The sequence below is a fragment of the Opisthorchis viverrini genome, assembly GCF_000715545.1.
Source record: "Opisthorchis viverrini unplaced genomic scaffold opera_v5_120, whole genome shotgun sequence".
Taxonomy (NCBI): domain Eukaryota; kingdom Metazoa; phylum Platyhelminthes; class Trematoda; order Opisthorchiida; family Opisthorchiidae; genus Opisthorchis; species Opisthorchis viverrini.
Genome location: NW_008751779.1, coordinates 1,152,115 through 1,168,146, shown reverse-complemented (window position 1 = coordinate 1,168,146; position 16,032 = coordinate 1,152,115).

The window sequence follows — 16,032 nt, the reverse complement described above, 5'->3', positions numbered from 1 at the left end:
TTAAAATTGTTGCTGGCCTCGAATCCGCTGATTATGAAACGCGACTGGGGGCGCTTGACAACTTCCCCTGAAGCATTGTCTCCTCCGAGGAGACCCACTACTTACTTCTGTCCTGTTTGAACAAAGTTTGACATACGGGTTTTTATCGATGACCAAACTAATGAACGGCTGGGACATAGTAAAAAGATATTCAAGCTCAGAGCACACATTTTTATTGGGCAACAGTTTTCTTAAAATCCTATTGCGTGGAATAACCCCCCTTCAAAGGCTATCCACGCTGTATCTAATACCCGGTTCAAAGCAATTTTAGATCCTTTAATATGTAAGTCCTCACGCTGGCAAACTTACTGCCCCGCACAGAGAACTGAAAGAGCGGCGGTGAGCCCTTTTTTGCTTGGACCTTTTAGGTGAACAAAAGCTGCTAAACAAAAAGAAAACTCGACTCGAGAAGCTTGTGTGGAAGCCTCGATTCGCGAATCTGTGAAAATCCGTGAGCATCACCGAAGTGCAATTGTTGTTGCATCCACAATGTTGTGCACGCTGTAAGTAACACTGCTATGTTTTTCTGAGGGCCGTATCACTTGCCATTTAACATCTGTGAACTCCTGGGTGGGGTGGAGAAACAGATTAGCAACCCACGAAGTTATTTCCCCAGGGAAACGAACGAACACACCACTGAAATTGGCCCGGTCCGCTTGAATAGTCCGCTTGTCGAAATCCACCTGAGGGCGTGAACCACGGGAACGAGTCTTTGTCCAAAATCTTGAGCACTGTAAGCGCAACACACTTTACTGTTTGCGGTTTGCCGGCCCTAAGTATACTCACTTCTATAGGTTATGTGCACTCCGAATCAGTATATGACACCTGCTGGTTATGCTGCACCTCTAATGTCGCAAGAGAGAGTGCCATACAACGAAAAACGGTGGATGGGGGCGAAAACACGCTAAGGAAAGTATCGCGAATTAAAAAGAATATCGCTTGGAGAAGTGGAAAAATGGGACGCACGGAAAGCATGCAGAGATTCGAATCGAGCGAACTTTACGCATACTCGCCTATTTATAGCGGTCAGTTCATAGGTACCAATACGAAATCGCAGTTCAGTTACGCATCAATATTCCAGAGACTTAGGATCCGGGTACCAGAAGATCATTGGAGGTGGACGGATATTTTTATATAGACGGGTAGCGGAGGTGAATCATAAGTCCATTTTTAATGTACAATGCTGTTGATGACTCAATGATTAAGTTTGGGAAGCAGAAAGCGGGTACTGAACAGCCCGTTTGATAAGTTTAGTGGCGAGCCCCTCGTCCAGTTAGTTAGTTACCAAGATGGTTAATGTTCAAAAGAGACTCTAAAGAAAATCGTGTTATTGCAGTTTGTTGTGTAGGCACTATGGATGTCTCGATGTGCGTAAGCAATCCTTCTAGGTGACAGTAACTGGAGGTTGAATGGCTGTGCTTTTGGACCCACGGCAGCAGATTAAGCTTAGGGCTTAGTATGCTACACAGAAGTTCCCTAGTGGAGCTAGTGGGATAACAGATTTTCAATCCGCGATCTGTGATCTTTCGCGTCAGAAGCGGGGACGCCAGCCAGTTACGCTGGTCGTTGAGTAGGATAAATAGTCTTCTAGCGACCAGGAATATGGATCTTACTACGGCCATGGATGGTTGGCGATTTTTTGTACTAGTGGTTCTATGAGGCACGTGGCGTTCTTAGGTAAATACAACTGTGGTGCATTTATTGTAGGCCGAAGGCAATCAGGGTATCCTTATTGGCCATATTTCCCATGTATTCGTCGGCCTCTTCAAACAAAGGATGCTTTTCTCGGGTGATATGATATATCGACATCATTTCCCAGCGGACGTCTCCCATTATGGATATCTCTGGTGGCAAAAACATTGTCACAGGCGTCTTGTCACACAACAGTGCTTCTTACTGTCAATCACAAGGTGCTTTTAGGCGGATGGTGGCATCACGATATGACGACACAGATGTTCTTTTGAACGGCTCTTCTATATCTCTTATACCGCCTCTAAAGAAGAGACCGCCATCCTATGCAATCTGTCGCCGACACTACCGTATCCGGTACTACCTGTGGCGTTCGACAGACACTGACACCGGAAAAGTGGGTTACACCCTGGGATTCGTGCATCAGCCTGTTCGGTCGTCCAAAGCCACCATAAAGAAACCGAGTGCGCCCTACGATCTAACCAGTCGTCCAATAAACTAAAGGTTGATGCCACTGCTTGGCTCCACCTTGAGGCTTTTTCCCCAAATAAATTTGCAATTTTTCGTCCTCTGAGGATACTGCCCATTTATTGTCCTCGCCTAATTCCTGCTTTTCTGTTCCGTTCGTTTCTTCACCGGCCGGACAACATCATCCCTCAGAATTTAAAGGCAGCTTGAGCAGCCACTTCCGTACACCGTCAATGCCGTTTCAGACATTGCATTGACTTATTTTCTGTACAAATGTGATGCCATCGGTCGATAATGTAACAGCATTAAACTTGTCATAATATTTTGTTGGTGCGAATTCAGTACAGTTCCACTGGAACTTTCAAATAACTTTGTACAAGCTATACTCCACAAACAAATTGTTTTCGAGTTTATTCCTAATGAAAATACGTGTCCAATGTGCCATACTGCGGTAAAACCACTGTGGTGGTCACCCAATCCGATTGATGCATTCGCGTTCACTGTCTCCCTCATAGTTATTTTGTTCCACGTCATCGCAGATTAACATCATTTACCATTTCATCAGCACCTACATTTCTCCTTCGCTAGGGGACAGGTCACGCGTCACAAACACTCAAATCACGTGACAATTCCTGTCCCACTTACAACCTTAGACAAAAAATTGTACACTACAACTTCCCGCCTATTTTTGCTCACTCGGCTACCATTTGCGCCACGCACAATGCACACTTGCGAGCTTCAACCACATCAGGTCAAGTTGTATTTAAGTTTGTGCGAGCGGCACGCACCCCTTCACACTGCACACTATATGCGGGCCTAAAACTCGACCCAACAGATGCACGGGCGCAAAGGGGACGGGAAGTCAACTGAGCCTGACAAGTCTCCACGGATAAATACGGAACATGTGTAGCGGCGATGCTGCCGAGAAGACAGGTCAAGCCTCCGGACTTGCACTCACCAACTCTCAACAAGAGTCCTGAAACGATAAGCCAATTTCTGGCTTATTCCACTTTTCGCACTGTATCCATTTTTATCAAGTGAACCTATCGTATTCGTCATCACTCTGATGAAACAGATAGTTGTTAGTGCTTGTAACCTTCTGATAACCAACTTAATTACGTTGCAACTGAGGCATTAAAACTAACACGCCAATCTCTGACGCTCTCGCCTGAAAATCTTACAAGTCCCTTAGGGCGCTACCTGATCTTGAGCCAGATCAGGCTCATCTGTACCGTTTGTTCACCAGGCACACTAGGCGATTTTACGATAAAAGGCATGTTTTCTTTCCTCTTCGACACTGCGTGTGTTACAGATAGTCCGTTGGAGACAGTCAGAACTCAGTCTTTCTTGTTGATACCCAGCCAGAGTAGTCCGATTGTCCCGACTGACACGACTGAGATAATCATTTAAGACCCCAAAAAATCGAAACGCTTTCCCGAGACAGTAAATAAGATGTTATTGTTTGCGTGATTGATACTCGAAAGACATTGTTATGAGGACAAGCCTCGTAAGCTTTTCTACTTTCCTGTAATTCGCCAGCCATTCATGATTAACCTCTCAGTCACTTCCAGAGAGAAGTGGCCTTTTTTATAAATGCTTCCGTGGGGTTAATTCGTGAAGCAGTGCAAAAGAGTAAAATTGTCATAAATAACTTTGGTTTTTTGAGGACCGGATTTGTTGTTGCCGCCAACATGCACTGAAAATTTGGCCTGTTGTGAGAAAATGAGGTCCACAGAACATAAAACGGCGAAAAGAGCACAAGAAATGAGATAATATTAAGTCCAGAGTTTTGGAAATATTGTTAATATTACTGGCATTCTCGTTTCAGCATTCGTCCTCTTTTTCTGGCGTGATTATTTCAGTGATTTTGCACCAAAGTGAGGCACAAGATTCGAGGTTTGTTCTCACTAGCGTTTATAATGGAGCGCATATCCTATGGCCGTGCCGGGAGTTGAACTTCGGACATCTACCATGCGAGGCGAGCGTTTTATCGCTACTCCACAGGCGCACGTTGGACGCGTCTGAATATCGTGAATAATGTTCATAATGGGATAAAACCGGCGATAAAATTTCAGCACGTGTAATCTGTAGCTAACCCTGAGATTTAAGTGACTCCAGACCCCAACCGAACACTAGAAGCCTGGCAGATTTTGGCCTGGAGGCAACTCGGTTGCTAGGGCGCATACTTACTCTCCGGAAAGTTTTCTGTTCAACTATAAATCCGTCAATCTTGACTGTTCATTTGTGGACTAGTTAGAGGTGTTTTCTTTTAGTGCCGTGTCGGCTAGTCACCAAACGGATGGTGGGTTTGCACAGGTACATTTTATTCCTGTCTATGGGTTGGGAGGAAGTATCTCATAATCGGTGTCCATTACGCAATGTTCGGTTCACAAGGGTCAGCTAAATTTTTTAAAAGGCGTCCACAGACAACGATGGTGAGAATTCGACGATTGTATTTCAATACTTATTGTGCTGATGTAGGAAAATCGAGTATTGTGCAGGTTCTGTATCTTCTCACTGACTGAGGCATTATTAGCACAATATTCAGAATTATGCGTCAAAGTGGGTATGGGGTCAAGCTGCAAAATGTGTTCAGAATCAGGGTTTGCTTTGAAAAGGTGTCAAAAAGCGTTGTAAGTAGCCTGAAATCAATGAAGTTAAAAAAACAAATCTCACCAACACGGTCCCTATAATTTGTGCCCATCGATTTAGGCTTGATAACTACAGAAAACAGAAATGCATCGCTGCAAGAGACGGTGTCTTCAACATATAACGTAATCCGCATTGTCTTCACGTGTTCTTAGTTAAAATTTTTGAACTGGCATTTTGCCGTGGCCGCCATGGAGTTTCAGGTGGGTGCGGTTTAGGAAAAGCCTGCCGATTGATGCATTCATGGGTTGTTTGTGTGCGTTTGGAACGAGATAGAAGCTACACAGACGAATGATGGGTCGGCAGAGCAGAGCTAATTCTAACATAAGGTTGGGGCAACAGCTGTGTGATATGGGCTACGGGAGAAAACCTCATCACCATCATTGACGGAAACACGCAACGCCTGCCCATAAGAGGGGAAATTCGGAAGCGTATGCAAACAGCGAAATAACATGGTTAAGAAAATTCTTAGCGTGAGTGCGGTTAAAAAAGTAATAATCTTTGAGGCAACTGGCGGAAACTGGCCCGAAATAAACTACGGTACATTGCTTCGTGAGATGCTAAAAACATTCAATCAGTTGAGACCACAAACTGCTCACGACGGGGGAACTCTGTTGTGAGAGCGAAGTCACCGAAAAGGGTTTATGTGGAGTAACTTTGGCCTTATTTAGAACGGTTCCGTCTGTGTTTTTTTTAAAGACTCTTTTTAAGCGGATGAGAAAAACTATTTTGAACAGAATCATGAAAGAGTTCACGGGCCTGTAGCTTGCGGGCAGCTTCTTCTAACGGCGATCTCCGTACACCCGGCTGCCATTTTGCGATTGGATTGAATACTAACAAATGCCTGATATTGGGTACCACCCAAATCCGTTCGGCTCACTCGCTTGGAAGCATTATCGTACCCGGCTTTCAGAGAGCAACTGGAGGAAATTCTGCAGCATTTGTCGGGTAACCCTAAACTTTTGATATAACTTAATGATACCGGGTGTTTTACAGCAGCCACGAACAGTAACGAGCGACCGTCCGTTAAATATTACCTACCAGTATAGAATTATCAGGACGCAATTCCAACAGTCTACATTTCTCAGTAGAAGGGTTTGCACCGGTGGTCACCCATGCACCCACTATTTATTTAGCGGTTTGGTAGCGGATCAGCTACGCAAAACCGCCACACATAACTCCGCTCCCCTCCCTAATACTAATGATGTCAACTCAATTGGTGATGAAGCGTTAGCATTCAAACTGCCCAACTCAGCAAACAAGCCAACGAACATCTACGCTACCTGAGCTATCGATATTTTACTCTACAGACGATTTAGCCAACTTGACCATTAGGGCGGAGGATTTTTGTGAACTCCGGCACGAAGCAAATCACTGCAGCGCGTTTGAGGGCCGGATGAGATGTGGGCAAGGATTTTCGAGGAAACATGTTTCAGCTTGGTTACATAATTCTGCCTGATATTTCATCGGCCGCTCAATAAGGCAGCCCGCCATCGATTAGTGATTTCCATGCCAAAACGAAAACCTGGTGGCTGCTCATTGCTCGAGCTCTATAGGTTTGTTTATACAACCAAAACACCCTGCCAGTTATGAAACTAGGGCTAGGGTATACGATTCACATTAGCCTCACCAGCATCAAATTAATAATCCAGGGGCAGCTTAGATTCCTCAAAATCCGTCGTCATGTGACAAACATGCCTACGTCCGTGGACATACAAAAACACGTGACCTACCCGCCACCCCTCCAGATAACAACGTCATAAACACTGTAAGTACCCGACTAAATAATAATAATATGCTTCTTTTGCAACTTGTAGGGAGCAATAGGCATGAAGTTCGACTAATTCAAAGACTGACATGAACTAAAACTGGAAAACCATTGCTGGCGGTCGGGTAAATGGCCGGAGTCATAACGAGCAAAAGTGGAGGTGGAGATGGGATTCTTCGAATTGGGAGAACACGGCAAGTTTAGTCTCAAAAATATGGTGCAATCTAAGAACAAGCACACTCACTGGTTGCACTGTTGTTGGGAGGTCAGGTGAAGTGGTGAGTTTGGATCGGGACAGAGGGCGGTTGAATTCGAACTAGTAGTCCAATAGGTTGGAATGAATGTCATGGCGGTCTTTGGGATCAATGAAACGAGTAGGCAAGAGGGCACGGTTGGAAGGAGGAATGGAACAGTTGCGGGTGTGCTATCAAACTGAGTATGGCAGTGCCGTGCCATCATTGGCGTGACATACTTCAGTTTTTGGACAGCTCCGCAACGGACGTCACATTTGAGATGATTCAGCTGGGGGTGTGCAGTTCATTGAGCAGCGGTATTCATTTCAGCCTGGTCGAGGAAACAAGCTGGAACAAAACCGATGTGGGATTGTAGGTTTTCCTGGTCCGCTTGGTGATCCCGGGGTTGTAGATCATAGGCCAGGTTGAGCGGATATCACCTAACCAGGTCGTCCAAAACGAGCACTTCCGAAGTTCAAAGCTTGGGAAGGTGAGAGGATGGGAGGAGATTCGCTAAACACAGTGAGTTTGAGGGGATATAGAACAGGATAATACGCATTATTATACACAGAAAGAAAAATTTGGCGTCTGATGCAACTAGGGTGATGACAAGTGATTACATGGAGTAGGAAGTAGATAGATTTGTACTTAGTAGGCTAGCGACCAGGGGCTGAGTTTGCTAACATACGATATTATATTACAAGGGATCTAGTAAAAGCTGATATAAGCGCGCAGAAGCGTAGTATGGGAATAAGATGTGTAAGGGCTGGCGGGAATGGACTTCTAAGCTAACCGGTTAATCGAGTGTTTATTACATGAGTTGGATAATACCAGGAGAGAAAGTGTGTGCATGAGAAATAGTCACCAGTCCCCGAAGAACTGTTATCAGTTCTAATCTGTAGGTGATGAATAGCGATGAAGACTTTCGTGTCTACCACTGGGAGTGGTGAGTAGATGTATTCTCTGTTTGGATGACGGAATGGGCTTTGGTGCGGTGTAGCCTCTTTTCTGACGAAAGCAATTACAACTATGCTCACCGCATGGCTCGCCTAAACAACACAGCACAGTAGGTTTCTGTTCATCGTATTACAAGCACACAGACTCCGGCAAGACCTGCAGCTTCCCCGCTGCACCGATCCTTGATTTCTTTCCTATCTTACAGCTCGCTGGTTGTACATCACCCGAAGTTGAGCCATGCACGCGCAGTCCGGAATGGTTCACTTCGGTAATATGACCAACAACTGATTGGAGTATACGAACGGCCGCCTTAAAGACCTGGTGCACCATTTCGACGAGTTGGAGCGTGCAATTTAAAGGGTGTCCCGGCACGCTGAGTGGCTCATGTGGGAGTTCGAGATGCATACGTTGTACTACCGCGACCAGCGGCAAATCCTGGGGGTCACGCTTACGTTCTAAACGTGGTCTGCCGAATGACGACATATGCATACTCTCTCGTTTTGAGGCACTTGTGTCCGCGACTGCCGCGGCTGCCGTATGAAAGTTTTGGAACAAACAAGGTGAGGTCGAGCTACGTAAAATAACTTATAGTTTGTGGTGCAAACACCCAGATGCTCCCAGGCTGTCGACACTTTGTGCTGGAGAATGCACATTCCCTTTCTATCGGGCGATGTAGCTCCCCTGCATACACCTGTTCTCTGTATTTCAAAATCAGTCCATTCCGAGCAGTAGGATCATCGATATTTTCTAAGCTTGCTTCTCAATCCCCAAACGATGGCTGTCGGATTACGACCAAACGGAATAAGATGTACCCCTTGCACTTGTTCCCAAACAACCGCCGACAGCTTTCGACGGTTTTCGTAAACAACTGAACCAAGTAATGGATAAGCCACAGAGGCTGAAACCCAGGAGGGCCACAGCCATCATTAAGCGATCGATTGTTCAGGGACAAATCTTGCTGCGTCAAGCCTCAAAGTCGGCAAGCGACGACCTGCCGTTGGTGGTCGAGGATACTACACCTCAACCCAGGTGGCGGTTTAGGAACGCTAACTTGGGCTTTTGTGTGCTCTGTGGCCGGCCGAATACTACCAGTGACCGCTGGTGTGCAAAAGATCGCGTATCATATCACGCTGACTGTTTTGATGGTGAACCTTGCCCGCTGTGTAGTGGTGCTCTTCAGGCAGGAGGGCGTCATTTGATGTTGACCTGGACCGAAGCATAGAGTCCCAGCACAGTGTGTCCCGGAAGTCTGTGTGCATCCGTGGTTTCGGCTCCAGAAAGGAACTACTCGACATACGTGAGTGAACGTCTGACAACTACGACTAACGCTGTAGAGCGCCGGCTAGATGAAAGAGACGAAGATGACTTCATGTGACCCGTCGGCTCCGAAAAGTTTGTCTGTTGACGAGGCCCTAATCATTTCCTGTAAGTCACGTATTTCTCGAGAGGTGCAGTAAAAAGGCATACGAATTAACCGCTGATGATGGCATTGTGTGAACAGGCATCTATGACAACATATTCGCTGGATTGAATTTTGGGGTAAGTATCTCCATCAGTTTGTCGGCCACCCGCCTTATGGTGATATTTCGATAACCTGAATTATATTTTCCTCTCATTTCAGGACTTCAACGGCCAAATGAACTCTCCCCACGAAGAAGATAATGCGCCCTCCCAGAAGACATATGTACACCTCAAAAAACCAATAAATCTCAACATTTAATGATGTCCATTTTGAGGCTTTTCTCCGGTGCAGACGGATGGGTGCGCTCCGGAATCATGTACCCCTAGCCGCGTGTTGGTCGTGTGCGTCGGTTAGGTTCGTTCCGCTGTCCGGTATGATCAGCGTGTGTTCCATATTCCTACTCGATAAACCTCGAGGTGTTCCTAGCATAATTCGCAACATATAATGGAAAGCTATGCTTTTTGCCAGCAAACGTGCACGACTTTTAGCAAATAATTAACATGGACTACGGAATTTCAACTGGCCACAGGAATCATCGACCAAAATTTGTTTGCATGAATGCAAGCACGCATATTCTGCATCTCCAAAGGCCATTCTGCTTCTAGAATGTTCAAAAAGTTTTGCGGTGTAAAACTACCTGAAAGTTACGTTTATTGTAATCGAGTCAACGTTTTCCACAATTCGGGATTTTTTATCATCTGGCAACGTATTCACAGTAGGCGGCGTTTAGTGACATTGAGCATTCGCTCACTTAGACTAATCGCCATAGTAGATGATTTTCAATAATACAGGAGCATATACATTCTACACAGACATTCTACACTATGAAGTGGCGACCCTGAAAATTCCGTAGATTCCGAGAAATCAATCCCATTGTGCGAATAGCCAGCGGCCCGTACATGGCCTGTGAAGATGCAAAATATGTGGAGGCATCGTTACTGTAAGCTATTTTTGTTCAGTAATTGCTGTCACCGGGGAAAATTGCGTAAGCTGCGCTCATTATTGCCGAAAAATTGCGTAGGCTTGATGTTAAACAGTAGAGCGTTCCACTGCAGCTTGCGAATCATTCCAGAAAGACCATGACGTTAGTCATCTAGCCACATGGAACCTACGCCGGTCATAGCAGACAGCTAAATGAACATGGCTGGTACACACTTTGAACATGCGGCTAGGGGTCCACGATGCCTAGTCAGCTAGCCGGTGTGCAGTCGTCCATCTACACCGGGGAAAAGGTCCAAATTTATGTCATAAAAAGTTGGGTTGCATTGGACATATTGGTGAGTACACATATCCTGCCGGGAGACGGATGGGCTTTGGCGTGCGCAGTGTTCATTCGGCCATTGACGTACTTAAGTGAGAGGGAGATATTAGCCAGGTTGTCGAAATATCACCATGAGGCAGGTGGCTGAATAACCGGAAGGAATTCTTAGTGTATCGTTTGTTACTTTGACATCTGGAATTCCCCACGTTTCTTCTTTCCCCATATGTAATGCTTGCTCAACTTTCGTGATTGCGCGTCTGTATGAAGTGGCGTTTGTTTGTTCTTACAACATCACTCATTTGGTCTTAAGGTGATCTGGCCATTTTGCGGCCAACCCTAGGCACATGTGCCTGTCTCACATGGAGGCCTGTTTGCGCATTTGGTTTGTACCTTTGTAGTCCAAGTGGAGGAAACAGTGATCTGGCCATTTTGCGGCCAACCCTAGGCACATGTGCCTGTCTCAACATGGAGGCTGTTTGCGCATTTGGTTTGTACCTTTGTAGTCCAAGTGGAGGAAACATTTGAAATACAGTTCGCTCGGTGCCCCGTTTTTTAAGCCGCTTCATGGATCTAGTCGCAAAAGTAGTGTGGCTACGAAGGCTTAAAGGATTGCTCAGCTCCAGGAAACTCGGGTTGGGCGGGAGGTCCGACTGCAGCAGAACCTCCTGGAAACAGAGACCATAACGTAGCTAACTAAGATGGAGTTGGAATGCGCAGACACTTATCATCGAACGCTAGTCTCTTTTCAGCTTATCAAAGAACACTATTGAAAGCGGAGACTGGTGGGGTGTGGGTAAGTGGACACTACCACCTATCACTCCCATGGAAGGATAACGCACTTCCCCTGCCCGATAAATAATCTGAAAACTGGACCGCACAAGGATCGCACAGAGAAAGGATGCATTGAACGAGTGGCAGATGCCCTTAAATGGCCATCAAATACAAAGCAGTGGTATCTCCTACACCATACGGTCATCAATCGCAGTCCGCTGCATAGATGTTTAACTGGGCCAAGATGGTTACTCAGAAAAGGCTATTTGTCCTTCGCAGTTCAGAATAAAGCCACCAGGGTTTAGGAGCTTTGTAGCGCATGCTCGCAAACTCGAAGGAAACGATGGTGTGTGCTTACTAATATCCCAGTTTCCTTGTTAGTTGAAGCTACAGAAGACTGTAGCTTGGTCACTACGCCACAACCAATATCTATTGATTAAACCGGGAAGGGCGAATAAAGAGGCTCCACATTCTGGAGTTATCAGGGTATCCGAATTCCGCCAAGCAGTTGGTTGTTTGACAAAGATCAGGCAGTCCAGTCATTTTGCACTAGGAATCACACGTGGTCAACGTATCTGTACTGGACGTGAAGCGTCTGAACAATCGGATTAGAGAAGACAGCCTACGACAGCCTCCACCCATCTTGAATGATGATGTATTGCTCGCAAGGGGCAGACAAGGTGACTCAAACTACATTTGGTTTGTAAAACATCAAGCTCTTCTTTCGAAGCGACATCCCGTACTAGCTTGGTCATGCATTACTTTCAGGGAGCGGAAGGTCACCTTGGAGTTGCATAGGTCCTGGACTCCATTCGACAGCGATACTGTATCATCAATGAGATCGGCGCCGTTAAGCGAGTGATTGGTCTTTGCACTTTATGCAGGCGGTGGTCCGCATAGCCCGATACACAGTCGATGGCTCTATTGCCGGCAGAGAGAGAAGGAACCGGCTGGTACCCCTTTAAGAGTGTGGGGTTGGACTACTTTGGACCCAAAGACCAAACAACCAGACTTGGTTCTGGTCCCTGGTGAATATATATCTCTTGGAAAATGGCCTCCAAGTGCAGTGCACAGTTGCGAGGCGAATCCAGATGGCTTAGTAAAAACGCTGAATGTAAGAACGGCGGGCGGCGTTCTGAAGAGAGGTATAAGAAAGGAATGTTTACTGAAGGGACGTGATTGGGCACGTGCGGTAGGAGTGGACTCTGACCATTCGTGTCGGTGGCTGATTGAGCGCCTTAAAATGGAGCTGAGCTTAGGTAGAGTACAAGAACCGGGGCGTCCGCTGAGCCAGCGTGGAGAATTCGGCGGGCGGTGTATCGTCCAATAATTTGACATCTGAAATTTCCCACTCTTCTTCTGGCCTATTTGTAATACTTGCTCCAGTTTCGTGTTTACAGCATGTGTATAAAATGCGTTTGTTTGTCTTCACCATTTCAGTCATTTGGTCTTCAGGCCATCTAGCGATTTTGTGGCCGACGTTATACACGTGTAGTAGTCTCACGCAGAAGGCTGTTTGCGCATTTAGTTCGAACTTTTGTATTCCAGGTGGACCATTTGTTTTGGACAAGTATCAGTTGCCGAGGTTTGCATGTTTTGTGAATTCATATCTTACGATGCCACTGATTACAAGCACACCCAAATTACTTTCGCCAAAACTATGGGGTCTTCAAAGTTGTGACAGTCAGTCTAATCTTTTTGCACCTTTCGTTAATATTTCGCTCATAGCATTTTGGTAAAGTGAGCGTAAGCTTAAGGTCACGGACCACCACCGATTACCATTTTTTTTACTCGTTTAAGAGGTAGAACACGAAATAGCACTTTAACTTCTTCTGGCCCTCTTAGTTGTTCTTTGAGAAAGAAATAACATCCGCAGAATATCCCATGCGGATTCCGCCCGGGAAAATCGGCCAGTGACGTTTCTTCGCTTTACACCCATCATATTCAACAAATGAGATAGTTTTGTTCAGCGAACTTTGTCACGATATATTTTCCGATAGATCTCAGCTTTCATAAAGTAGGAAGTTGTAAGACAAATTCATGAGTTGTGCCCAGGAAATGCGGAAGACGTCCCTGTTGAAAGATCCTCTTTCCCAGATATGCATGACATTGCATATCGTGACAATGCTGTGTCACGAGATGTCTGCAGGTAAATTACCAACACAGGAAAATCCTTCGTATCAGGAATATTGCGCTCCATAGGTGAAATACGTCACGAAGCGCAAATGAAAAAAATATTGGCAAATAAGGGCATTCCTTATCAGTGGCCATGATAAAGTAGGTCCTTTTCACTTGCTTCGGATACTTTTCGTAACCGCTGGGTCTGTGTCTATGTGTAACGCCGACGGACGTCATACTCATAACTGTATGCGATACCGCTAATCTTTGCAACCTATAGTGAACGCCAGGCCAGTATCTATGTGGGTCGGTAAATTGAGGCCCCAACTACGCATGAGAGCCTAGTCTTGCGGACTACTATACTCATAACTGCACTCGAAATCGCTCAGATTGGCCATCTGTCGTACTTGTTAGGTCTGTGTCCATGTGCAGTGTCGGTTATGTCCTGCAACCTAGTCCAACTTAATCCGTCATACACATACCGTACATGGTATCGCTTTTCTTTGCCACCAGTGATAAATACCGGGCTAGTATTTATGCAAGCCGATGAGGACGAAGCCTAAACTATGCACATAAGCGTAGTCCAATGGCAAACTCTTAACTGTTCGCGATACTGCCTAACTTGGCCACAGTTGGTAACTGCTTGGCTAGCGCCTATATGCGACGCTGATTATTAGGCCCGAGCTATGCAAGGTATCATAATCTAACTGCCAATGACAGCCCATCATACCCATAACTGTGCGCGCTGTCGCTTTTGTTTGTTACATACAGTAAACACCAGGCCAGTGTCTATGCAAGCCGATAAAAATGAGGCCTCAATTATGCGTGATATCCCAATCTAACGACCAACGACGGCCTATCATACTCATACTCATAGCCGGTGTCGCCTACCGTGGGGGCTTATAGTAACTGCTGGGCCCGTACACATGCTCGTAGCTGACTGCAACGCCCCCCGCTATACATAATAGACTATTCCAACGACAAACGACGGCCCTCGTCTGTCAAACAACAATCAGAACTAATAAAACTTCGAATGTGCGAAAACACTCCACAAATTCGTACGCCTTTGCCTGGAATAAAGTAGTCCATCATCTCATAATTCCTACTCTAACCACACCACTCCCCTGGTTTGCACTAGATCTCAGAAAAATCAATCGGTGCTTGACCGATTGTCTACTGGGCACTAATCAACCCCTATCCTGTCTCATTTAATCACCTGTTTTCATCAACATAATTGTGGTGGACTTTTTCCTTTTCCAAAAAGTTTGATGACAGTCGATAGATATATTGCTGACCAACGTTTCGCCCTAAATCCCGGCCAGACTCGGAACCTAGTCACTTGGCCTGACGAAGCATTTTTGTCAAAAGCGAAACGTCGTCCAGCAATAAATCTACCGGTTGTAGCCTATTTTTTCAAAAACGATGACCATTCAATCGGTTCCAAGTATTTTTCACCTGATGAACTTTAGTTTTTTCTCTGTATCAATGCACTTTATCCTATTCTCTTGTTCGACTGTTATCTGTTCCACCAGGCATGTGGTTTGCATACATTGCGATCGCCAACCGGATCAGAGAAATGCCTGGTATCTTGCATCGACTATGTTCTACCTCTGCGAATTCCCTTTGCCGACTAAAAAATTCCGTTGCTCACAGAATTGCACACCCCACCCCAATCAACTCAAGTATGGCGCCCATTAAGGGGCTGCCCAGAAACCGACATATGTCAGTGCAATGATGGCGCTGCACTTCCATCGCCAGTTTGATGGCATACCCGCAAATATTCACTCCTTAGTCCTGACTGTACCCTCTCGCCCACTCGTTCCATTGCTTGCAACTATGAGCAAACTCATGCCAGGGGTATGGCGCCCTCTATGTGAAATGGTAACGTCAGTCACTGTCACTCACCTCGACTACTTACCGTAACTGCTACGTGCGACGCTGATTATTAGGCCTCACATATGCACGTAACATAATCCGATTGACGACGACGGTCCTTCATATTCGCAACTGTATGTGTTGATAATGCGCCTGTCATAAGTTCACGAAAACACCGTTGGCAACTTGTGTTTTTATTGGTTGGCACCGCCTATACAAGCGTAATTGGTGGTCACTCCAGTTTTCTCTTTCTGAGGATCAAATTCACGGGACAAGGATCCTGCATGAGAAAATGCACAAGCATTCAATCTTCGGTAACGGCAATTAAGCAATTTAATGTAATGCAATTTTGTTTGCCTACCTACCTAGAACTTCATAATTCCTAGTACAGGGGATGAGGGATCTGTGTCTACTCAGTGGGAATTGTTGAGTTCATTGATTCAGCATTCGACGAAACGCAATGTGAAGCTAAAGGGAATTAAACGGGGCTGCCATACGAGTGGCCTTACAATGGGGATGACTAATACCCCAATGTATCCATGAGTGCCGTCTTCGAAGTCATTGCGTGAGCAATCAAACAAATCCCCCGTCAATCCGGGATTCGAAAGCAACCAAGTTAGAGTACGCCAACCAAGTTGTCTACTCAGAACAAATCCCCAATCCGGGATTCGAAAGCAACCAAGTTAGAGTACGCCAACCAAGTTGTCTACTCAGGACGTACAAAAGATGTCACCCTCCCTCA